Source organism: Tupaia chinensis, unplaced genomic scaffold, assembly GCF_000334495.1.
Source record: "Tupaia chinensis unplaced genomic scaffold, TupChi_1.0 Scaffold143737_1, whole genome shotgun sequence".
In the NCBI taxonomy this organism is placed as follows: domain Eukaryota; kingdom Metazoa; phylum Chordata; class Mammalia; order Scandentia; family Tupaiidae; genus Tupaia; species Tupaia belangeri.
The window spans coordinates 286,810-311,268 of NW_006203586.1; the positions used below are offsets into that span (position 1 = coordinate 286,810).

General features: G+C 37.6%; 1 protein-coding gene and 1 pseudogene across 1 annotated transcript in view; one reads left to right on the forward strand and one right to left on the reverse strand.

Annotated features, from left to right (window-relative positions):
• The window catches only part of HUWE1 (HECT, UBA and WWE domain containing E3 ubiquitin protein ligase 1), a gene marked incomplete in the record, with an annotated part of 232,807 nt that overhangs the window by 182,144 nt on the left and 26,204 nt on the right, over nucleotides 1-24,459 (reverse strand).
• LOC102494200 (RNA-binding protein 48-like) lies at nucleotides 15,440-18,565 on the forward strand (annotated as a pseudogene).

Below are 24,459 nucleotides of genomic sequence, written 5' to 3' on the forward strand. Positions count from 1 at the left end.
GAGGAAATTCTTACAAGATCTAAAAGAAGAAATTCACACTATAAAAAAGAATCAAACGGGCCTGTTAGAGATGAAGGCTATAATACAGGAAGTCAAAACCTCCCTTGAAAGTATTAAAACCAGACTAGATCATACAGAAAACTGAATCTCAGATGTAGAAGACAGAATCACTGGCCTAGAAAAATCTACCACAAAGACTGGATCCCCAATAAGTTCTCAAGGGAATGCTATACCAGAAAAATTAAATACAGACACACAGAAATAAGAGCTCAAAAACTAAGAAAATGGACAACTTAATCGTAAGGACAAGTCTGGAGTTGAATATTATATCCCAGAATTGAATTGGGAAGATCAAACCACAATAGAAGATAAAGTACATGAGACAGAACTGGTGAAATAGCATTTTATGACTTTTGACTAAAACATTGCTGATTTTCTTCTAAGGCTTTGTTTTCCTGTTTTATGGATTTTTGTTCTGTCTTGAGCTGCTGACAGGTTCATGCAACTACTATTTGAACTGAATCCCAACCTATTTCCTGGCTTTAAGTTTTAAGCATAGTTCCTTCTTTGATCCATTAAAGCAAAAACCACTTTTCTTGAAATTAAAAAATATAGTAAAAAATACATAATTAATGATTGTAGTAAGCTATATAGCGCCAGCTAGGTTGCTACCTTATATTATATTCATTCTACTCAGAATTTCCTGCCTAAAGTTAGACATGTATTCACAGATATGTATATGTATACATATTTAAGAAATTTTGTGAATCAACAAAATGTGGGGGAGACAAGGAATGGAAAACAACTGGAAAACAGACATAGTGTGGAAGGAGAGCGGGAAATGGCAGAGGGTGAGAAATAGGGGGAAAATATTACATATATATGTATATATTTATATACGAGAAACTAGAAAGGGAAAATTATTGATGGTAACATGTATGATTAAGCCAGTATGCAGTATATTCTGGATGGGAAATCACATTTTATATGCTGTGACAATGCTCAGTGAATAAATGTAAATTAATTAAAAACAAAAAAAATTTTAAAAACTTTCTAGAGCTAATAACTGATATTAACAAAGTTATAGAATACAAGATAAACATACAAAAACAATTATATTTCTATATAAGCATTAAATATGTAGATTCCAAAGTTAAAAATGCAATGCTATAAACAATTGCTGAAAAACAGTAAAATACTATTTTATCAATAAGCAGGTGGTGTGGTGGGTAAAGTGTTAGATTCCCACAGGGCCGACCATGATTCAAGTCCCAGACACAGCAGCTTGAAAAATCACACAGGGTGCATGAGCGTGTGTGCCCAAAGTCCCAAAAGGAAAACAGAGTAGAAAAGACTGCAGTGTGGCCTTTCCCAATTGCAGGTGATTTCTCACTTTCTGTTTCTCTCTGGTGTGCCCATGCTCCCTATGGCAAAAACCTAAAAAAAAAAAAAAAAAAAACCTGAGATAGGAATCTACCAACCATGCCTAGGATCCAGATGTTGAAAACTACAAATCACAGATTATAAAAAAAAAAAAAAAAAAACAATATAGAGATCTAGGATTCAACACAGTGAAGACATCAAGCCTCCTAAAATTGATACATATATATTAATACCATTCCTATTCAAATCCCAGCAATTTTTCTTGGTAAATAAACTGCTTAGAAGTGTATATCTGAAAAGCAAAGAAATGAAAATAGCAGAAAGAATTTTTAATTTGTGAGTGAAGAATCTCTACTCGATTTTAAAACTTTATACATACATGGGATGGACACATATATAAATGGAACAGAATAGTGAACCCAGAAATAGACCCATACAATTATATTGAACTAATTTCTGACCAAGGTGAAAAATCAATCAAGAACAACAGTTTTATCAACAAATGGTACCAGAACAATAAGATATTTGTAAGAAAAGAGAGGAGTTTTGGCCTAAACCTCACACATTACATAAAAATTAACTCAAAATGGGTCATGGATTTCAATCTAAAACTATTTTCAATCCATATATAATATCTAGAATATATAAAGAACTTTAAAACTTCAATAGTAAAACAAACAATCTCAGTAAACCAGGAATATAGGGGGAACTCCCATAAGTTGATAAAGAACATCTATAAAAATCCTACCAGTAACATAATACTTAATGGTGAGAAATTGGAAGCTTTTCCCTGAGATTAAAAAAAAAAACACAACACAAGAATTCCCTCTATTACTGGTTCTTTAACATTTTACTAGAATCTCTAGCTAATTCAGTAAGACAAGAAAAGGAAATAAAAGGTAAATACATTGGGAATAAAGATATAAAACTGTCTTTTTTCACAGATGACATAACTACCTATTTAGAAAACAGTAAAAAAAAAATAAGAAACAAAAACAAAAAATCCAACTGATCTGTTCTAGCAGAGGACCATGTCTCATTCCCTCCCACACTTGCCTTAGAAGGCTCAGGTGTGTTACTTGGGACTTCCAGACTTTTTGCCCCTCCTAGTCCCTCCCAGTATCCCTTCCAGCAGAGACCCAGGGCACATCTGCTCCCCACTTGCCTTTGAACTCTCAGGTGTGCTACCCTGGGACATTGGGAAGACTTTTTGCTTATCCACGCACCATCCAGACAGCCATTCCTGTGCAGGTAAACTAAGCTGAAAAGAGACTGTGGTTTATCCCCTGCCACACACTTCTGAATTCTAGGACTTCAGTGTTTGATGAAGTGCATGGATAGATCCCTTCTACTTTTGTGAATTAAAGCTCGGCAGCTCAATCTTAGGCATACCTGTTCTCTAGAAACAGGGAGGACTTGAATCATCCAAGACCAGTGACAACAGTGCAAAGTTGCTTGCTGGTGATCACTGGGGAAGTAGAGTAACAGATTTCCAATCATGTACTCTGGCACGCCTTTGAACAGTAAGAATTAGCTCAAAGAATTTAGGAATGAATGTAAAAATCATCAGATGACCAGAATCCATCACAGAGGCACAAGAAATATAAATAACTAAAAAATCTCTCTCGCACAAGGAAAAACATCAATTCCTCATCACCCAGAGACAACACAATGGAATTCATGGAAATGTCAGATAAACAATTCTGAGTATTTATAGTGACAAAACTAAATTAAATGGAAGAGAAAAGAGACAACTGGGTTCAGGAGATGAGGAAGTCCTTTCACAATTTGAAAGAAGAAATAGACACCATGATAAAGAATCAAACGGAACTGTTAGACGTGAAGACTGTGATAAAGGAAATTAAAACCTCCCTCGAAAGTATTAAATTCAGATTAGATCACGCAAAAGATTGAATCTCAAATGTAGAAAACAAAATCTCTGACCTAGAAAAAATTATCAAGAAGACTGAGAAAACAAGGAAGAAAAATTAGGACAACACACAGAAATACTAGATACTATTAAGTGCCAAAATATCTGGATAATTGGTATCCAAGGTGAAGAAAATAATAAGAGCAATGATAAATTGAAATCCTCAAAGAAAACTTTCCAAACCTAGAGAGGCAATCAAAGATCCAGACCCAAGAATTACAAAGGACTCCACATAGAATCAACCCAAAAAGCTCTTCTCCAAGGTACATCATAGCCAGATTAGCCAAGACCACAGAAAAGATACTAAAATTGGGAAGACAGAAATGTTAAGTTACTTACAAAGTTTATCCTATCAGGTTAACATTGGACATCTGGTCAGTAACAACGAAGGCAAGGAAATAATGGGGAAATATAGTCCAAGTGTTAAAATAAAAATGATTTCAACCAAGATTGTACCTGACAAGATTATCCTTCATATGGGAAATAAAGACAAAAGCATTCAAAGATAAAAAAACAAACAAACAAACAACAACAACAAAACACTAAAAGAATTTACCTACTCCAGACCAGCTCTTCAAAAGTTCTGAAAGGAGTGCTATACCAGGAAAAATAAAGTCAGACAGAAAGATATAAGAGAACAAGAAACAACCAAGAAAATGGCACACTTAATGATAGGAACATGTCTGGATATATTAATAACAACACTGAATGTTATTAGATTAAATTCTCCAATCAAGAGAGACTGGCTGAATGGATAAAAAACCTTCCATCTGTTGCCTATAAGAAACACACCTCATGGACAAAGACATACATAGATTAAAATTGAAGGGCTGGAAAAACATATTCCATGCAAACAGAAATCAAAACAGGGCTGGAGTTGTGATACTGATTTCAGACAAAATAGGGTTTAAGACAAAAACTGTAAGAAGAGACAAAGGGCATTATATACTAGTAAAGGGGCTAAGTCATCTAGAAGACATAATGCTAATAAATATCTATGCACCCAACTGAGGAGCACCTAAATGCATAAAGGAAAGACGACTAGAGCTAAAAGGAGAGATAGGTTGCAACACTGTAATTGTTGGGGATCCCAACATCCCATTATCTCCTTTAGACAGATCTTCTAGACAAAAAATAAGCAGATACTATAAATCAAATGGACTTGATAGACATATATAGAACTTTCTGCGCTAAGACCACAAAATATTCCTTTTTTAATCCCCGCATGGAACCTTTTCAAAGACTGATCATATGGTAGGGAACAAACCAAACTTTTACAAATTCATAGAAAAAATATCCAGCATCTTCTCTGACTATGATGGAATTAAACTTGAGATTAATTTCAGGAAAAATCCTCGGAAAAACACAAACACTTGGAAACTAAACAACCTACTTATGAATGTCTTCTCAACTAGCGAAGAAGTCTAAAATGAAGATTTATGGAAACAAATGATAATGAGTACATGAGATTCCATAATCTATGGAACACAGCAAAAGCAGTAATAACATGGAAATTCGTAGCAATTAGTGTGCATAAGAAAAAGATGGAAAGGTAGCAAATAGACAATCTAACATCCTGCCTCAGGGAACGGAAAAAACAACAACAACAAAGAACCCCAAAAGATGCCAGGACAAAAAAAAATAATAATAAAAGATTCAAGCAGAAATAAGTGAAATAGAAAATATATGATCTATAGAGAAAATAAATGAAAGCAAAACGTGATTCATTGAAAAGATTTAAGATCAACACATCATTAGGTAGACTGATTAAGAAGAAAGAGAAAGAAACCAGATAAATCATACACAAAATGAAACAGGCAATATTACACCAGACACAATAGAAATACAAAACATCCTTAGAGAATACTATGAGTGACTATATGCCAATTAACAAGAGAATATGGAGGAGGTGGGACAAATTCCTGGATTCATAAAATCTATGAAGAGTGAAGCAGGAGAACATAGAAAGCCTGAATAGATCCATAAAATGTAGTGAGATTGAAATCAGTAATAAAAACCTCCCAAGAAAGAAAAGCCCAGGTCCTCATGGCTTCACTTCTGAATTCTACAAAACCTTGAAAGAGTAGCTAACCCCCATTCTACTCAAAATATTTCTAGAGATCCACAAGGAAAGAAACCTTCCAAATTCATTTTATGAAGCCTCCATCATCCTCATTCCCAAAACAGAAACAGGAAAACTACATACCAATATCTCTGATGAATATAGATGTAAAAATTCTCAACCAGATACTTGCAAATCGGATCTAACAACATAAAAAAAGATTATACATCATGACCAGGTAGGCTTTATAGTAGGCATGCAAGGGTGGTTCAACATATGCAAGACAAAAACATAATACACTGTATCAACGGAAAGAAAAAAACTATATGATCATTTCGACCGATGCAGAGAAAGCATCTGATAAAATACAGCATCCCTTCATGATTAAGACTCTTAAAAAGATCAGCATAGAGGGGTCATTTCTCAATAGAATATAATACATATAAGAAAATCCTATAACTAACATTATACTGAATGGGGAAAAGCTTAAAACTTTTCCACTAAAAACTGGTACTAGACAAAGCTGCCCACGTTTTTGACTCCTTTTCAGTATAGTGCTGGAAGTCCTAGCCAATGCACTCAGAAAAGAGAATATAAATGGCATTCAAATAGGCAAGTAGAGTTGAAAATATCTTTATTTTCAGATGGCATGATAGTATATTTAGAAGACTCAGTAATATGAATACAGTAAAATGGCAGGATACACAAATCAAAATAAAAAAATCTATAGCATTTCTATATATACACAAGTTGACTGAGGTAGAACTGAAGAAAGAAATCCATTCCTTTTACCATAGCCACAAAATGTATAAGATTCATAGGAATAAACCTAACAAAGGAAGTCAAAGACCTTTACAAATAAATTAAAATTTTAAAAAAGATAGTAAAAAAGGGGATGCCAGGTGGCATAGTGGTTAAGGGCACAGGACTCCTAAATGGACAAATACGGTTCTAGTCCAGGAGCCAGCAGCTTGCTTTGTCCCTGCCCACCCCCAACTCTATCCCTCTCATTCCAAATTAAAATAAACAAATGAATGAATAAAGTTAAAGAAAATAATTCTTAAAAAAAAAGGCTATTGAAAACGACACATAAAAAAATAGGAGGACATTCCATGTTCCTGGATTATAAGAATTAATATACTCAAAATGGCAATTCTACCCAAATTAATGTACTTATTTAACACAATTACAATAAAATTACCAGACACATTCTTCACAGATCTAGAAAAGGCAATCATAGAATTTCTCTGGAATCATAAATGATCTCGTATTGGCAAGGTAATCCTGCACAAGAAGTGGAATGGGAACCACCTCATTTCCTGACCCCAAAATATACTATAAAGCTGTGATAATTAAAACAACATGGTACTGGCACAAAAACAGACAGGTGCACCAATGGAATAGACTAGAGACCCCAGAAATAAACTCCAAAACTTACAGCCAACTGATTTTTGACATAGGATAACGGTCAATCCAGTGGGAAAAGGAAAACCACTGTAGCAAATGGTGGTGGAAAAATGGTATCCACCTGCAGAAAGATGAAACTAGACCCCCATCTTTCACCAGTAACAAAAATCAACTCAAAATGGATCAAAGAACTGAACCTAAGACCAAAAACTATAAAACTACTGGTGGAAAACACTGGGGAAACACTGAGAGACATTGGGGTAGGCAAAGACTTCTTAAATAAAGCTCCCAAATCACAGGTAATAATCCCAAAAATAGACAAGTGGGATTACATCAGATTTAGAAGTTTCTGCACAGCAAAGGACACAGTAATTAGTGTGAATAGATAACCCTTGGCATAGGAGAATATTTTTGTAAACTATGGCTCAGATAAGGGACTGATAACCAGAATACACAGGGAACTTAAGCGGCTTACACGAACAAAGGAAAACAAAAGAAAAATTGGGTCAATTAAAAGATAGGAAAATGAGCTGAACAAAAAAACTCTTGAGGAAGACAAATGAACAGCCAACAAGCCTATAAGAAAATGCTCAACATTCCTCATCATAATGGAGATGCAGATTAAAACGATAGTAAGATGTCAACTAATCCCTGTCAGAAGGGTGTAGATTAAAAATACAAAAGTAATAAGTGTTGGCAGGGGTTGTGGTGAAAGGGGAACTCTCCTGCACTGTTGGTGGTGATGTAAACTGGTTCAGCCATTGTGGAAAACAATATGGAGGTTTCTCAAAGATCTATAAATATAACTACCATATGATCCAGCAATTCCATTCCTGGGTATCTACACAAAGGACAGGAGAATTGTCAGAAGAAAAGTGCTTGCACATCAATGCTTATTGTGGCATTATTCATGATTGCTAAGATGTGGAACCAACCCAAATGTCCACAAATAGAAGAATGGATTAAAAAAGTGTGGCATATATTACTTCATGGAATACTATTCAGCCATTAAAAAAAACAAGACCCAGGCATTTGACGAAAAGTGGGTGAACATGGAAGATTTATTGCTTAGTGAAGCAAGCCAGGCTATGAAAGAGAGATATTCTGTCTCCACTTAATACCTTCTGACTGACTGCACTCTATGGTAGAGACTGAATGATTCAAGGACATAAAAGCATTGAAAATAGTTATGGACACTGGAGACAGTGTCAAAGGAGGGTGGGAGAGGGGAGGAGTATAGGGAAGGAAATTAGGGAGAAAAAAATAGGCAAGATATTTGTGGGACTCAGTAATGGTTTATTACCTCTTAATGATAACATGTATAGTATTCTCAACTAGACTGGTCTCAGGTATATTTCATATTGGGTAAATTTTCTTCACGAGCCAAATAATGTATGGCGATCAAATGTTTAAAAAATAGTTAAGAGCAAACAATCAAAAAAAAAATAAAATAAAATAAACCGTCCTGAATTACTAAGTTATTCCAGCAATTCGGTAGAATATAAGATTAACCTAAAAATAAACCAATTGTTTTCCTACATACCAGCAGTCAACAAGTACAATTTGCAATAAAAACTAATATAATTTACATTAGCACACAAAGGTTGAAATACTTAGCTAAAAATCTAACAAAGGGGGACCAGCAGTTGGCATAATTGCTATGTTGCTGGACTCCCACCTCGCCGACCGTGGTTCAAGTCCTGGACCCGGTGCCTTAAACTCATGCCAAGCACATGTGTGTGCATGCCCAAGATCCTGAGAGGAAAATGGAGGAGAAGGGATTGTGGCATGGCCATCCCCCCCCCAGGGGGGTGATTTCTCGCTTTCTGTTTCTCTGTCTCTCTGTCTCCAAAGCGAGCATACACGCCCTATAGAAAAAACCTCTACACACACACACACACACACACACACACACACACACACACACTCAATCTAACAAAGGATATAGAAAATGCATACAAGGACAACTAAAAAACTGATGAAAGAAATCAAATAACTAATCAAATGGAGAGATATTCTATGTCCATGGATGAACTCTATATTGTCAAGATATCAGTTTGTCCCAAATGACCTACAGAATTCAATGCAACCTTTATAACGATCTCAGTAAGTTACTGTGTAGATATTGACTAACTGATTCTAAAGTTTATATGGAGATGCCAAAGGCTCAAAATGGCCAACACAACATTGAAGAACAAACTTGGAGGACTAACACTATCTGACTTCAAGATTCAGTAAGCTACAATAATCAAGACAACAAATGAAGAGTGCAGAAATACATTCACACAAATATAGTCAACTGAGTTTCAACAAAGAAGCAAAGGCTATAAGATATTTTGTAAATCAATAAAATGTGGGGGATAAAATGATCAAAGAGTCTTTTCAAATGGTGTTAGAAATTGGTATCTACATGTCAAACAAACAAACAAACAAACAAACAAACAAAAAACCCTAAATTGACATTATGTCCTTCACAAAAATTAACTTGAAATGGATCACAGACCTAAATATACAATGCACAACTAGGGGTCAGGAGGTGGTGCAGCAATTAACACAACTGGATGGACCCACACCAAAAGGTCCTAGGTTCACATCCCTGGATCTCCCTGTCAACAGGCAGACAAACATGTTCTCATGATCTAGGTGAGACTGGGGATGGATCACAGTGTGAGGGGCCTTTGGGGTGACTGTCCATCTGGTTCCTTGTTGAACACTCATGGAACAAAAAAAGCTTTGAAAAGTAAAACAACCACACTTCTCAGACAAGATAACATAGAAAATCTAGACTATCTAAGGATTGGTAATGTCTTTTAAAATATAACCAAAGGCAAAATCCATGAAAGCAAGAACTGATAAACTGGACTTCATTAAAATGTGTTCTATGGGATCAGCAGGTGTCGTGGTGGTTAAGGTACTAGACATGGGATCCCACATAGCCGACCCAAGTCTCAGACCTGATGGCTTGCTTTCTCACTTTCCCTCTTTCTCTCTCTGTGTCTCTCTCATCAAACTAAAAATAAATGAATGAGTAAATAAAATGAAATAATTTAAAAAAAAAGTGTTCCATGAAGGATACTGCCAAGATGACAAAAAGACAAACTACAGACTGGGAGAAAAAGTTTGCAAAAGAGCTACTGAAGACTGGTACTCAAAATAAGGAACTTTAAGGGACCAGCAGGTGGTGTGGTGGTTAAGGCGCTGGACACTCCCACATGACTGACCACCTTTGGAGTCCCAGAGCTGGTGGCTTGCTTTCTCACTTTCCCTCTCTCTATCTATCTCTCTGTATGTGGCTCTGTCTGGTCAAATTAAAATAAATTAATGAATAAATAAAATTAAAATAAAAAGTCAACAATGAAAACATCCTATTAAAAAAAGAACTGATGGGCCCACTTCCATCTGCAGCCTCCTGCCCAGTCAGGGAAAACAAGACAGGGCCATTCATTGATCCCAGCTCCAGCCCCAACCCTACTCTCCCAACCTCTGAGCCCCTACTCCTCCCTGACAGAAAGGACAGCTCCTAGCTCGTGAGAAGACCCCATTTCCATCTAAAGCCCCCTGTCCAGTCAGGGAAACTGAGGCAGGGCCATTCATTGGCCCCAGCCCAGTTCTTTGAACCTCAGAGCCATATTCCTCCCTGCCAGAAAGGTAGACTGTTTTTCTTTTCCCCCTTCTTTCTTTTTTTTTTGGAGAGGTTTTTGCTATAGGGGCGTGCGTGCACCAGAAAGACAGAAAGCAAGAAATCATGCCCCCGGGGGGATGGCCATGCTGCTACCCCTTCTCCTCCATTCTCCCCTCGAGATATTGGACATGCACACATGTGCACCTGGCTGATGTTAAGCGCCGGGTTCTGGGATGGGAACCGTGGTCGACTACATGGGAGTCCAGCGACAGCCATTATGCCAACTGCTGGTCCCGTCTTTTGCTAATTCTTTACTTCTCCTTACCCCCTACCTCTCAAGCAGAGCCCATTTCCACCTGCAGCCCCCTGGCAAAATTGCATGCAGTGCCACACGCTTGCATGCAGTGTACAACTTTTTCTCTTTTCCTTTCATATTCTTTTTTATTCCCCTTTTAATTGTCATCTTCTCCTCATCCTCCACCTACCCAGAGAGACTATACAGGTCTAGAATCATAGTTTGGAAACATTATAGTACCACAGAGAAGACATCGACATGCAAGCAATCCACATCAAAAAGGAAGCAAACTCGGGAACCAGCAGTTAGCGTAATGGCTATGTCGCTGGATTCCCACGTAGTCGACCGCGGTTCGTGTCCCGGACCCGGTGGCTTAAAACTCACGCCGGGCGCGTGTGCGTGCATGCCCAAGATCCCGAGAGGAGAATGGAGGAGAAGGGATTGCGGCGTGACCATCCCCCCTGGGGGGTGATTTCTCGCTTTCTGTCTCTATGTCTCTCTCTGTCTGTCTGGCGAGCGCACGCGCCCTACAGTGAAAATCTCTCCCTCCCCCCCCCCAAAAAAAAGAAGGAAGCAAACTCGGGACCAGCAGTTAGCGTAATGGCTTATGTCGCTGGACTCCATGTAGTCAACTGCAGTTCGAGTCCCGGACCTGGTGGCTTAAAGTCACGCTGGGTGCATGTGCGTGCGTGTGCGTGCGTGCCCAAGATCCCGAGAGGAGAATGGAGAAGGAGCTGTGGCACGGCCATCCCCCCTGGAGGGTGATTTCACGCTTTCAGTCTCTCTATCTCTTTCTGGCAAGTGCAAGCGTCCTATAGCAAAAACCTCTCAAAAAAAAAAAAAGGAAGCAGACTTGATCCCAGTGGTGGAAATATTCTCCAATAAGGTATTTGCAGAAGAGCCCCAGGCTTAAAAAAACAGAAAATATGTCTCCTTCAAAGAACACGATAACTCTCCTCCATCTCCTCTTGAAAGAACATAAGAAGCTACCGAAATGTCACACAAAGAATTCAGAACATTCATAGTGACAAAAGTCTATGAGTTGAAACAGAAAAGAGACAACAAACTCCAGGAGAGGAGGAAGTCCTTCCATGATTTGAAAGAAAGGGACGCCATAAGAAAGAATCAGATGAACTATTAGAGATGAAGTCTATAATACAGGAAATTAAAAACTCTCTTAAAAGGATTAAAAGCTGATTAGACTGTCCTGAAGATCAAATTGTGGAAATAGAAGACAAACCTCTGACCTAGAAAAAACCACCTAAAAGATAAAAGAGATAATAACAATAAATAAAAAGAGGATACTATATGAGAAATCCTAGAATCCATTAAACGTCCAAACATTCGAATAACTGGTATCCCAGAAGGTAAAGAAACTAATATTAAGGGTATGGAAAATCTATTCCAAGCCATCCTGGAAGAAAACTTTTGAAGTCTAGAAAAGCACTCAAACATCCAAATCCAAGAAATACAAAGGACCCCAAACAGAATCAACACACTATCTTCTTCATGGCACATCTTAGCCAGACTGGCGAAAACCACAGATCAAGATACTAAAATTGGTGAGAGAAACATCAATTGACTTACAAAGGTCATCCCATCAGGCTAAAACCAAGCCTTTCGATGGAAACAATACAAGGAAGGAAAGAATGAGAAAGATATACTGAAAGTGTTGAGAGAGAAACAATTTCAACCAAGATTATAATATCCAGCAAGATTATCCTTCATGTGGGAAGAAAAGATTAAAATCTTCCCAAATAAAACATGAAAGAATTTGCCAACATCAGACCAGCTCTTCAAAAAACTCTGAAGAGAGTCTTGTTCCAGGAAAACTAAAGAATGAACACACAGAAATAAGGGAATAAAAAGCAACCAAGACAATGGCCAGCTTAAAGGTAGGGACAAGTTCGGAAATATCGACAATACCATTAAATTTAATGGATTAAATTCTCCAATCAAGAGACACAGAATGGCTGAATGGATGAACGAACAGAAACCCTCTATCTGTTGCCCACAAGAAACACATCTCATGGATAAAGATATACATAGACTAAAAGTGAAAGATCGGAAAAAGGTATTCCATGTAAATGGGAACCAAAAAAACAACTGAAGTCGCAATATTAATTTCCCACAAAATAGGCTTTAAAACAAAAACTGCACAAAGTGACAAAGAAGGGCATTATGTAGCAGTAAAAGGGTTAATCTATCATGAAGATATAAAGCTTATAAATATCTATGCGCTTAACTCAGGACCACCCAAATACATGAAGGAAAGACTCTTAGATCTAAAAGGAGAGATAGACTGCATCAAACTAATTATTGGGTATCTAAAAACCCCACTATCTCCTTTGGACAGATCATCTAGACAAAAAATAAGTAAAGAGATAAAGGATCTAAATGAATCCATAAATCAAATGAACATAACAGATATCAATAGAACCTTTGACCCAAAACCCATAAATACACTTTTTTTCTCACTCCCACGTGGAACCTTTTCGAAGATTGACCATATGATAGGGCACAAAGCAAGCCTTTACAGATCCAAAAGCATAGAAACTATATCCAGCATCTTCTCCGACCATGATGGAATTAAACTTGATTTTAATTTCAAGAGAAATCCTCAAAAATTACACAAATACATGGAAAACTAAATAACCTACTCCTGAATGACTGGGTAACTACTGAAGAAATAAAGACTGAAATCAAAAGATTCATGGAACTCGATGACAATGAGTACGTAAGTTTCCATAATCTTTGAGAAACTGCAAAAGCAGTCCTAAGAGGAAAGTTCATAGGAATCAGTCCACATAAAGCAATGGAAAGAAGGCAAATGGACCACCTAACATTATGCCTCAGAGAATTGGAAAAGCAACAGCAGAAACATATATATATTAAAAAAAAAAAGAAAGAAAGAAAGAAAGAAAGAAAAAACTCCAGAAGAAATTAAGGAATCGAGCAGAAAGAAAGGAAATAGAAAATAAACTACACAAAAAATAAATGAAAGTAAAAGCTGGTTCTTTGGAAAGATAAACAAAATTGACACATCACTAACTAGAATAATTAAGGAGAGAGAAAGGAACCAGGTAAATCAAATTCACAATGAGTCAGGCAATGTAACAACAGACACAATAGAAATACAAAATATCATTATGTATGCCAACAAACAAGAAAACTTGGATAAGATGGACAAATTGCTGGACATATATAATTTACCGAGACTGAGTCAGGAGGATGCAGAATGTCTAAATAGGCTCATAACAAGTCATGAGACTGAATCAGTAATAAATAACCTCTGAACAAAGAAAAGCCCTGACCCTTATAACTTCACCTCTCAATTCTGCAAAACTTTTAAAGAAGCGTTAACTCCCATTCTACTCAAGTTATTTCTAAAGATCCAGAAGGATAGAACTCTCTCAAATTAATTCTATGAAGCCTCCATCTGCCTTATCCTTAAAACAGAGGAGGGCTGGACAAGGAAGGAAAACCATAGACCAATATCTCTGATGAATATAGATGCAAAAATACTCAAGATACTAGCAAATAGTATCCAACAACATATAAAAACGATTATTTATCACGACCAGGTAGGTTTTATTCCAGGGATCCAAGGACGGCTCAACATGTGCAAAACCATAAATGTAACATACCATAGTAACAGAAAGAAAGATAAGAACCTTGTGATCATATAATTTGATGCAGAAAAGTCACTTGATAAGATGCAGCATCCCTTCATGATCAAGACTCTCAGCAAAATCGGCATAGAAGGGTCACTCCTCAACACAATAAAAGCTATCTATAAAAAAAACCCACAGCTAATATCATTCTGAATGGGAAAAGTTAAAATCTTTTCCGCCAAAAATTGGTACGAGACAAGGATACCCACTTTCTCCACTCTTTTCAATACAGTACTGGAAGTCCTTGCCAATGCAATCAGAAAAGACAATAAAATAAAGGCATTCGAACAGGAAAAGAAGAGGTTAAATTATCTGTATTTGCAGATGACATGACTGTATACATAGAAGACCCACTGGTATCCATGAAAAAATTCCTGGAATTAATAAATGACAACAGTAAAGTTGCAGGATACAAAATCAACATACAAAAATATATATAGCATTTCTATATACGGACAGCAGGCAGACTGAGATAAAACTGAAAAAATTAATTCCATTTACCACAGACACAAAAAGAATAAAATACCTAGGAATAAATCTAACCAAAGAAGTTAAAGACCTCCTCAAGGAAAACTATGAGAAGCTAAAACAAGAAATTGAAAAGGACACAAAAAAAAGTGGAAAGACATCCCATGTTCCTGGATTGGAAGAATTAATATGATCAAAATGGCAATTCTACCCAAATTAATCTACATATTTAATGCAATCCCAATCAAAATGCCAGAGACATTCCTCATAGATCTAAAAAAGAAAATCATACAATAGGTCTGGAATCATAAAAGACCTCGTATTGCCAAAGCAATCCTGCGCAAGAAAGGTAGAGTGGGCACTATCTCACTCCCTGACCCCCAAATACACTATAAAGCTGCGATAGTTCAAACAGCATGGTAGTGGCACAGAATCAGACAGGTGAGGTGGACCAATGGAACAGAATAGAGATCCCAGAAATAAACTCACAAACATACAACCAAATGATTTTTGACAAAGGGTACCAGGCAATCCAGTGGGAAAAGGAAAACCTTTAGCATATGGGGCTAGAAAAAGTGGCTATCGAACTACAGAAAAGATGAATCTAAACCCCTTCCTCTCACCATTGTCAAAACTCAGCTCAGAATGGATAAAAGATCTAAACCTAAGACCTCAAACTATAAAACTACTACTGGAAAACAATGGGGGAACTCTGGGAGACATTGGGGTAGGCAGAGACTTCTTAAATAAGACCCCCAAAGCAAAGTCAATAATCTTAAAAATTAACAAGTGGGATTACATCAGATTAAGAAATTTCTGCATGGCAAAAGAAGAGCAATTAATCTAAATTGACAGCCCTCAGAATGGGAAAATATTTTTGCAAATTATGCTTCAGGTAAAGGATTGATAACCAGAATACACAGGGAATTCAAGCAGCTTTCCTGAGAAAAGATGACCAACCCAATTAAAAGATGAGAGAATGAATTGGGAAAAAAGTCTCTAAGACATACGAATAGCCAAAAGGCGTATAAAAAAATGCTCAACATTTTTCATTATAAGGGAGATGCAGATCAAAACCACAATGAGATATCACCTAACCCCAGTCAGAATGACTAAGATTTAAAAAACAAAAAATGATAAGTGCTAGTGGGGGTGTGGTGAAAGGGGAACTCTTCTACACTGCTGGTGGGAATGTAAATTGGTTCAGCCACTGAAGAGAACAACAATGCAGAGAATCCTCAAAGATCTACAACTAGAACTACCATATGATCCAGCAATCCCACTCTTTGGTATCTACCTAAAAGAAGACTGTTTAGTTGGAAAAGTGCTTGCACATTGATGTTTACTGTGGCATTATTCACAATTGCAAAGACATGGAACCAACCCAAATGTCCATGAACAGAGGAATGGATTGAGAAAGTGTGGCACATATACTCTATGGACTACTAACTACTAAGCCATAAAAAAACAAGACCCTAGCTTTTGACAGAAAGCGGATGTATATGGAAGATTTACTGCAGAGTGAAGCAAGCCAGGCTGTGAAGGAGAAACATTGTATGCCTCCACTTAATATATTCTGAGTGTCCGCACTCTATGGTGGAAACTGAATGACTAGTTGATATAGAAACATAGAAAATGGTTAGATACCAGATACAGTGCGGGAAGAGGGTGGGAGGAGGAGGAGAGTCTAAAGAAAGACATTAGGGGGAAAACAGAGAGGCGAGACATTTAGGGGACAAAGAATGCGTTATTATCTATTGGAGAGAACATGTATAGTATTTCCAACTGGATTGGTGAGAAATGTATTCATGTTGGACTATTCACCTTTACAAACTAAGTGACATATGTGACTGAATGTATAAAAGAAATTAAAATATAAAATATATTTAAAAAATATATTAAAAAAAAGGACTGATGACCTTAACAGATATCTCACCAAAGAACATACACAGAGGGCAAATACATGTACTTAGTAAAATGCTCCACATCATATGCCACCAGAGAAATGCAAATTGTAACAAGATACCTCTACATATCTACTAGGTGAAATCCACTACACTGAGAACACATGTGTGTATGTCTGTGTTTATGTGAAGGTGGTAGAGAACAGGGCGTATAAGGAAAATTTCTGCACCTTCAATTTTACCATATGATCTTAAAAAAAAAATCTTTAAAAAAAAAACCCCAAAGAGTGGGATTGCTGGATCATATGGTAGTACTTTAAAAATTTTTTGCATTCAATTACTGTGTATCTTTACAACACTGAAAATGAATTTTCCCAGCATGAAGTCTATCAAAAGGAATGAATACTCATTTATTCATATCTATTCCCTTCATTAGTGAGATTGACTCTATCTCAGCTTCTCATCTTGTATCCCAGCTTCCTCTTGGAGTAATTATTTGAACAATAGGATCCAACAGGGTAGAAAACTCGGTCACAAATTTATATTCTTACCTGCAAGCATTTATTATAATAATAAAAACTGGTAAATAAAGTTAACATCATATTATTAAAACATAAACTTTGGAAGTAAGACCTGGATTTAGACCTTGGTACCAAAATTTACTAAGCAGGCAAGGTATTTTCCCTGAGCCTCAGGGTGGTGCTTTCTTATTCATATTCATTCTCATTCTCTTTCTCTCTCTCTCTCTCTCTCTAAGTGCATACACCCTATAGCAAACTAAAAAAAAAAGAAGAAAGCACAATGATAGGAAAAAAAAAAAACAGATGAACATAGTTTCTTTGGTGGATTATTTCATGTGTGCTATGCTCCAGAATTTAAGACAGTGAAAAACTTACGAAAAAAAAACTACAAGAGAGGAAGGCATAGATAGCAAGAACTAGTAAAAATAAAGACTTACATGACAAAGAAGAAATTGGCTTATGGCATGAAAACAGAATTTTTTTTGTGGGGGGGAGAAGTTTTTGCTGTAGAGTGAGTGCACTCACCAGAGACATGGAAGAAATCATCCCATAGGGGATGGCCACATCACAGTCCCTTCTCCACCATTCTCCTCTTCGGGATTTTGGGCACGCACACACATGCATCCGGCGTGAGTTTTAAGCCGCCGGGTCCAGAACATGAACCATGGTCAACTACATGGGAGTCCAGCAATATAACCACTGTGCCATCTGTTGGTCCCAAGGCAGATGATTTTTGACAAGACTTCTACTCAGAGATGTCTGGATTTTGTGCAGCTACAATGAACACTTCAACTAGGAACTCACATCTTTCTTTTCCTTATTCTTATAAATTGCCTTTATATTATTTCTCCTCAAAATGTATGTATTCATCTGCATGAATAGCCTTTATTTTATTTCTCCTCAAAATGTATGTATTCATCTGGGGAACGTGTAGACAGATCATCAAACTTCTCTAAGAATGGTAGAAACCACATGAAACAGACCATTGTAACCACAATGACTCTTTGCAGAAAATACAGCTGAACATTTTTTAAAAATCCAGTGGCCTGCTTTGCTGTACAGAAAACTATTTCTCCTTCAGAGGCAGCTGAGAGATTTATTTCTACCACAATAAACTGCAGGAGCAGAAAAGAAAAAGAAAAGATGATTTTAAACTTAGAACTTTTCTTGAAACAAGCATGAATAGTAATGAGGTTATGACTGGGCTTCTATTACCTACCTAAAGTGGTTATGCATGATGACTCATTGAATACGATGAACCAAAGCTTCCAGAGGACAAGCTGGAAGATGTGCCTATAATCCATCCATTAAAATAAAGAAGAATGTAGTTTGTCAGCAGCAAATTATTATTTTATAAAGCGAATATTTATTTTTACTTTTAGTCTATCATTTTAATTCTTCAAGAGACTTTACTGCTTGTATTTTTAATACACTCCTCTTTGTAATTTCATTCAAGACATTTAAAATAGTTTTGCCTTACTTTGACTCAGAATTAATGTTGCAGAAACTATTGTCATCATATAACATTACCTCTCACACTACAAAAACTGTATGTAAACTAACTGAAGCAAATATAGAAACTTTACAACGTAAACAAAGTTAGGCAACCAGGAGAAAATAACACTCTTCTTTTTTCTTTTTTGGAGAGGTTTTGTTAAGGGCGCGTGTGCTCGCCAGAGAGACAGAAAGCGAGAAATCATCCCTACAGAAGGGATGGCCATGTCACAATCCCTTCTCCTCCATTCTCCTCTCGGGATCTTGAGCACGCACACACATGCGCCCAGCATGAGTTTTAAGCCACGGGGTCCAGGACTTGAACCGTTCAGCGACATAGCCATTACACTAACTGCTGGTCCCAATAATACTCTTCTGAAAAGGTTGACTTTAAATGGAAGTAGAGAACTATGAGGATGCTTAAAGGGAGAAGGGAAGGAAGGAGAATAAAGATACTAACTAGTTCATGTCATTTAGTGGATGCAATTATCTTGTAAAGAGTTGCAAGCTATGATGGGGGCAGTTTAAGAGACCATGTAGGCCTTGTACTCTTTCATCTTAACATAATGAGCACTTACATAGGTTGTGTACAGTATACATTATCCCAAACTAGGACAATCCTCTCTCCAGTCTGTTAAATTTTGAATGGGTGTTTCACCCTGTGAGCTTATCTTACACCCTGTAACCATTACTTCCCTAAGCATTAATGAGAAAATGTCTTCCATGGTGGGGAAATAGAAAAAGAAAAGGAAAAAAAAATCTGGGAAAAGAGTAAATATACATTAACAGTAGTTGCCTCTAGGTGGAAGGATAACACAGATTTATGTGTTGTGCTTTTCAGATCCTTCCAAATTACACTTTCTATAAATCATGCACTCATCTATAATAGAGTTTTTTTGTACAACTTTTCAGGAAGAAAACAGTAGCTCCTCTGCCAAAGGACATGCACCAAAATTAAGAACATGGGCTGACCCCATAACACACTGATTAAGCACTATGCCTGATGAGATGGAAAAAGGGTTGTGGAATGACCAGGCAAACGTACTTGCCCTCTGGCAATGAAGAAAAATAAAAATAACAACACCTAGACAAATGCCTTAGATTAGCTGCCATCTGCTTTTGAAGCTTCTTTACTATACCTTCTGTTGTTTGGAGCTTGGTACATAAAAAACACTCAATTTTTTTTAATTGATTTGGTTGATTACTGGCACCTAAGAGATGTTGCACATATGTATGGAAATGGCGATGAAACAAAATCAAACTACAATTCCCAGTGAAATCACGGAAAAAGCATTATGGCAGTTTTACCAAAAAATGCTTAGAAAACACTAAAGTCCAATGAGCTGCAAAGCAAAATCCTGGATTCTTCTTTTTGCCCTGCAACAATTCTCACTGCCTCTTGTAACCTCTGAAAACAAATGTAGGTGGGAGATAGCTGCCCTGACCAGCCATATTGTCAGCAAATGAGCCTGCTAATCACTTAAAAAAAAAAAAATTTGCTATAGGGCACATGTACTCACCAGAGAGAGCAAGCGAGCGAGCGAGCGCAAGCAGGCAGCCCCTGCCGGGAGGAGGGTAGGGGATGACCACATTGCAATCCCTTCTCCTCCATTCTCCTCTTAGGATTGTTGGTATTTTTCAAGCTGCCAGGTCAAGGACATGAACAGCAGTTGACTGGTTACAGAGACAGACATCACTGATTAACTGATGTGTTAATCAGTTAACTGTCAGATCTTTCCATCTAGTCTAGTTTCTGACTATTTACATTAATATCCAACAAAAGAAATTTTCTGAAAACTATATATGACCAGAATAACACTATCCAACATTTACTTTACACCTCTTATGCATTTTGTCTAACTTTATTACAACTTCGGAGATGTAGACTGTGCCCAGTTTACCGAGGGTCAAGAGTGGCCTATAGCTGGAAACCAGCAGTTAGCGTAATGGCTATGTCGCTGGACTCCCACGTAGTCGACCGCAGTTCGCGTCCCGGACCCGGTGGCTTAAAACTCACGCCGGGTGCGTGTGCGTGCATGCCCAAGATCCCGAGAGGAGAATGGAGAAGGGATTGCGGTGTGACCATCCCCTCTGGGGGGTAATTTCTTGCTTTCTGTCTCTATGTCTCTCTCTGTCTGTCTGGCGAGTGCACGCGCCCTATAGCAAAAAACCTTTCCAAAAAAAAAAAAAGAGTGGCCATATATCTGTTAAGTGGAAGAACCTGGATTCAAATCTGTATTTGCTCCACAGTGCACATACTGTCTATGTGCACAGCCTAGCTGCCACTACGGTCTTACAAGACAGACACCAGTCTCCCTATCCCTGACTACATATACCATGACTCTCATGTGCCCTGAAGGTTGCTAACCTAGACCTTACTGGACACTGATAATAAGATGTACTAAGAAAGCAAGTCAAGATGAGCTTTAACATACCTAAGACAAACCAGGAAGTTATTTGCAAAAATACTTTGACAGAGTCTCTCATTTAAAATCTGAAAACACTATACCTCAGAATAAGTGAATATGTTTGTTTTAGGTGTTTCTCTGTATTGCAGTATACTCAAGCCTAAAACAGGTCAGGGAGGACCTCCGAGAGAGAGGAATCTGTAACTTCCAACATTGAGTTTGGAGGTGAAAATGGTATCTGAGAATATATTCTCTACTCCACAGTCCCAAGAAACTACAGATCCAGGAGTTATCCTTCTGGTCATTTATTCCCAACTATTTAGGAGAACTGGCATCAGAAGGACTAAACAACAAAACAAGGACTACCAAATTTGTAGCTTATTAATTCTGCCAGTAAAGAGGAAATGGCAAATATACTAAGGAGACTTTCTCAGCATTCTCAACAAAAAATAAAAACAGAAATGCTTAAATATAAATAATGCAAATTAAGAAGAAGAGACTCTGTTGATGCATTTTTTAAAAGAATCATTTTATTTATTATTATTTTTAATATTTCCAGAGCAAGACACGCACACACAAACACACACACACACAGAGAGAGAGAGAGAGAGAGAGAGAGAGCGAGCCTGCCTCCAGGACCTGAGCCACAGCCATGCAGCAGTCCAACGCCTTTAGCCACCATGCCACCTGACAGCCCCATGTATGCATTTTTAAACTGGTGTTCAGGAATAATCCTAGCCTACCTTTAAGAAGTTTCTTTTCGGAACCAGCAGTTAGCATAATGGTTATGTTGCTGAACTCCCATGTAGTCGACCATGGTTTGAGTCCTGGACCTGGTAGCTTAAACTCATGCCAGGCACGTGTGCGTGCGTGCCCAAGATCCTGAGAGGAGAATGGAAGAGAAGGGATTGCAGCGTGGCCATCCCCCCTGGGGGGGTGATTTCTTGCTTTCTGTCTCTTTCTGGCTAGCACATGCGCCCTATAGCAAAAAACATCTCCACAAAAAAAAAAAGTTTCTTTTTTTAAGAGAGATTTTTATTACAGGGCGTATTCACTTGCTAGAGACACACAGAGGTAGAAAGCAAAAAATCACCCCCCAGGAGAAGCCAATCCCTTCTCCTCCATTCTCCTCTCAGGATTTTGGGCACCCAGGCACACGCACCCAGTGTTTGAGTGTTAAGCTGGTGGGTCTGGGACTCGAACTGTGGTCAACTGAGTGAGTGTCCGGCAATGTAACTATAACACCATCTGCTGGTCCCAAGAATTTTCTATCTTTCATTCTTTCATTTGTGGTAAAAAAGACCAATTTTATCAATGACAGATTATTCCCTATTTATTAAGACCATTTTCAAATATGAAAGTGCTTTCTCTAATTAAGAAATCTGCTTTTAAACCACTCAGATTTTATTTAATTCAAATTTCAAGAACTTGCCCACAGAGAAGTCTGTCGCCATCTAAGGGGTAAAAATTTACCCAGAAGGGCCACAGGTAGCACTTGATGACTTTAGGAAACTATTTTCCTAGTTTTTAAGTCAAGTTACTTTAAAATTATCTTAAAAATAATTTACCTCACTCAAAACTTATTTTGAAATCTAAAAATGCCTAGTCATACAAATCTCTAACTATAGAGCTGAGATAGGAAATATTTTTTCTAAGCTCTATGTAATTTGGCTGCACAGGCCAGCCTTGAGAGCCACAGCATTAGAGTATTAATTATGCTCTGTTGTTATGTGAACGACTTAGAAATGTGCTTTAAAATAATGGAGGGAGGGAATGGGATATATCTAAAACAGTAGCCATATAGTTAACTGTTAAAGCTGGGTGATAGGCATCAGATGTTCATTACACTATTTTATGTTTTTTACATGTCTAAAAATCTCAATTTAAAAGTACATTAAATTAAAACTTAATTCTGCTGGGTCTCAGTGTTCTATCCTCCATATTGCTGTCAGAGAGCAATCTCCCTAAAAACTCAAATTCTTCCTACATGAAGTATAAACTCTTTACCTAAACCGCATCCAAGACCTCTAGAACCTGGTTCCTACTTTATCTCTTACCAGTGCCATGATATTTCATAATTATACCCTTCAGCTCTCCACATGCTTTAGCCTGTCAGGCATTTCACAGTCTAAAGTTCAAGATTTCTGATATGTTGACTTATTTTTCTCTTTTAAAATGGCTTTCCCCTGGGTATACCCTAAAGCCCAGATTAAATGTCACTTCCTCTGAAGGACCTTTTCAGATATCCTTTCCCCCAGAGTAAAACTGATCATTCCCTCCTTTGTGTCCCAACTGTATCCTGCATGTACACTCAATTAACACACCTATTTAATTGACAGTCTCCCACTAGAATGAATTCTACCTAAGTGGGATTGTTGTATTTATATTTCTGTCACTAGCACTAGGAACTGTTACTTTGTAAATTAATGAATGACTATACAGTAAATATTTAACAAAGCTAAAAATTCCAAATCACATTAAACTCTCAGTGAAATTTTCAACCAAGGAAACCAATTTAGAAGATTCATTCAACTTTCATCTTTCCATTCAACAAATAGTTGTGATCATATAGGAAAGGGCATTGAGATTGGTACTATGAGACAGCCAGGTATATATTAATCTAGAAAATAAGGGGAAAAAATCAGAGACAAGATAGATATGGGGCAATGATAATAGAAAGGCAATGAAGGCAGTACAGAGAGAAACACAAACTATAACTTCTCAGTGGCCAAAGAAAAGCTGAAAATATTACCAGTAACAAGATCCATACAGTAAATAAGATAAATCCATATTTAACATAAATCTTTAGATTTCCTTACCCTATACTGAGGGACCACTTAAAAAAAATCTTGAAATTCGACCTCCTGGAGCGAGCCGGGACCTGAGCGCTTGTCCGCCCGGGAGCAGTGGGGTCGTGGCCATGGGCGGCTCGGCCTCCAGCCAGCTGGACGAGGGCAAGTGCGCCTACATCCGAGCCATTTTGGGAGAAAGGAAGATGTCCCACTGATAACTGGGCCTCCTGCATACAAAACTCACGTGAACAGCCCTTCTTCAAGAGACAGACAGCTCCATGGCTCCTGTGATCTAGCCATTTGGGGAGAAAGGAAGATGTCCCACTGATAACAGGGGCTCCAGCATACAAAACTCACGTGATTGAACTTCCAGGTCTGGGAAGAAACCGATCATCCACCAGATGACTAGAAATCGCTGCAGGACCACAAGAAATATGGGGAAGCAGGAAAATACCTCTCTCACAAGGGAAAAGGATAGCTCCTCTTTATCCACACACAG